Raw genomic sequence first — 2,400 nt, forward strand, 5'->3', positions numbered from 1 at the left:
TATATGTATAATGGGCTTTAGGTCATATGTATGATGGGCCATTCAAAGTATTTACAGAAAGTTGTTAGTGTTTGAGGTGAAGGTTTTAATTACAGTGTCTATAGCAGGTGCTACTATAGTACAATTCCAAAATTATGGAAAGAGAAGCATTTATTGTTGTCTAGCATGTGTATCGAAAATTGAATGAATGAATGACTGGGCATATACAAGAAGTTGGGTGTCTGTGAGGCAAATGTAGTGCTGGTTTCATATATATGATAAGAAGGGTAGGCACCACATTCAGGTATTTTATGTCGTTATATAATGAATTTGCATGGAACCTGTATTCGAGGGCTGGTATAGTAAATGTTATGAAAATCCTGGATTGAAGAGCTTACACTTGAGAGAAAACCAAAAATGGTCATGGGTTCAAATGTAAGAATAGAATACATACTGGCATTCAATGAGATAATTGGAAAGTTTATAGAATGTGTCTGTTTGCTAGAGTTTGCACTAATTGAAGTTATGAGTCAGAAGAAGGCATGTATCGAAAGGACCCTACATCATAATGTAGTAGCAATCCAATAACAAGCTACCTTTCCTATCACTGATTGACAGTATGGTTACCTTTGACCCTCTAAAGCATTCCACTGCCTTTTTAGCTAGAATTGGGCAATATCATATACATACATGCATACATACATTGTTAAATTGGTTGGACTCTGAAAAGTAGGACTGTGTGCTTGAATTGGAGGGAGACAGTTGTAGCTCTAGAAGGAACATTTTTAAAGCGTTCTTCAAATTGACCACCTGATGAAATTAATTTTCCAGATAAAAAGGAACTAGAAAATGTGAACCTAACTGACCCAAATAGACCTTTCACAGCTCTGGTGGGAATATGGAGGAATTTATAGTTGAAGAGTGTTTATTACCTCCTGGTCCCTCCAGTCCTCGTCCCATTCCTTCACAAAGTGGAGATGACCATCTCTACGACAGAAAAAAAGAGCAGGAGAATGCTGCAATACCTAAACCCACCCCCTCCCACTGGGAGTACATAAGCAGTACTATCCCAGCATTCAGCCTGTTCTTTTTTTCTGTCTTCCGTCAGAATGGGACGTGGAATTGCTGGTTCTTACCTGTGCTGAAGTCTTCTTGGATGTCTCGTCAGGCTGCTGGTCTGTCCTCGACGTCCTGTTCCGCGGTCTCCTGGCCTGCCGGGCTTGCCTGGAGCCGCGTTGATAGGCGGCCGGTCCTTTGTGGCTGGGGCGCCGGTCCTCCCAATCTGTTCTGGGTTGAAGGCCGCGTCTTCCTGTGGCTGGGCCGGTCAGGGAGACTTGCTGCTGCTGCTGATTGGGATGCCTCAGGCTGGTCTTGGAGGTGCCCCTGGCGTTCCTGGATGCCCGCTGGGGCTGCATTTTGGACTTTTCTTCCCTGGATGCTGCGTAGCCACCTGGGGGTGCCGGTTGCTCCTGGTTTTCCTCTTTGCTCAGAGCTAGCTGGTGGACGGCGTCTGGGCTGGTGGTTGAGGGTCAGTCAGTGTATGGTGGTTGCTGGTGGTTGGGGGTCAGTCAGTGTATGGTGGTGTTTGACTGCTCCCATGGTGAGTACTGCGTAGCGGTTTCTTTTACATGCTATACTGCATTCCTGTGCTGGTTCCTGCATGTTCTTGGCCACTTTTTTTGCAGGCCCGTCTGTGCCGCTCTGCGGATGGTGTGGCATCACTGGACGCTGTGCTGGTTGTCTGGGACTGCCTGCCTGGCGGCTTTGCCATTTGTACACCCTCGGTCCCTGGCGCGGTCATGTCAAGGGTTGTCCCGAGTGCTTGGGGTAGTTCTTCGGTTACTCTGTCTCGATGTGCTCCGGTGGTGCTTTTCTTCCAGTGCGCAGTCTCCTCCTGGTGGCGTGCTGTTTCCTGGGCTACCTCCGGCGGCTTGCTGCCTTTCCGCCCTGTTGGTTCCTGCCCTTGCCTGAAGTGCGGTGTTCGGTGGGGTCGGGCATGGTGGGCTTCTGTCCTACGGCCGTACCACCCTGACAGCATCTGATCTTGTCTGATTTCAGAAGTTAAGCAGGGCTGGGTCTGGTTAGTACCTGGATGGGAGATCTCTTGGAAATACCTTGTGATGTAGGCTAAGACAGATGAGTGCCTGCCTGTGCATACCGGGTGCTGTGGGCTTCGCAATGTGTGTTTTGCTGGCCTGCGGCCTTTCCTCCCTGCTGGCGCCTGGTCGTATCTGCTCTTGGTCCGTGAGAAGGTTCGGGCCTGGTTCATGCCTGTGTGGGTGCCAGCCTGGGACTTCCAGTTGCTGTGCAGTCCTTGGTTCTTCCTGGGATGTTTGCCTGGCCCATGCGTGGGGGTGCCTTGCTTCTTCTTGGCCCCTTCCATGGGATCACTGTGGCTGTTGGCCTTTGTGCGTCCAGTTG

General features: G+C 49.5%; 1 pseudogene; it reads left to right on the forward strand.

Annotated features, from left to right (window-relative positions):
• The first annotated feature begins 1,989 nt into the window (after window positions 1-1,989).
• LOC146821952 (5S ribosomal RNA) lies at window positions 1,990-2,108 on the forward strand (annotated as a pseudogene).
• Window positions 2,109-2,400: the final 292 nt, after the last annotated feature.

Source organism: Triturus cristatus, chromosome 6, assembly GCF_964204655.1.
Source record: "Triturus cristatus chromosome 6, aTriCri1.1, whole genome shotgun sequence".
NCBI lineage: Eukaryota > Metazoa > Chordata > Amphibia > Caudata > Salamandridae > Triturus > Triturus cristatus.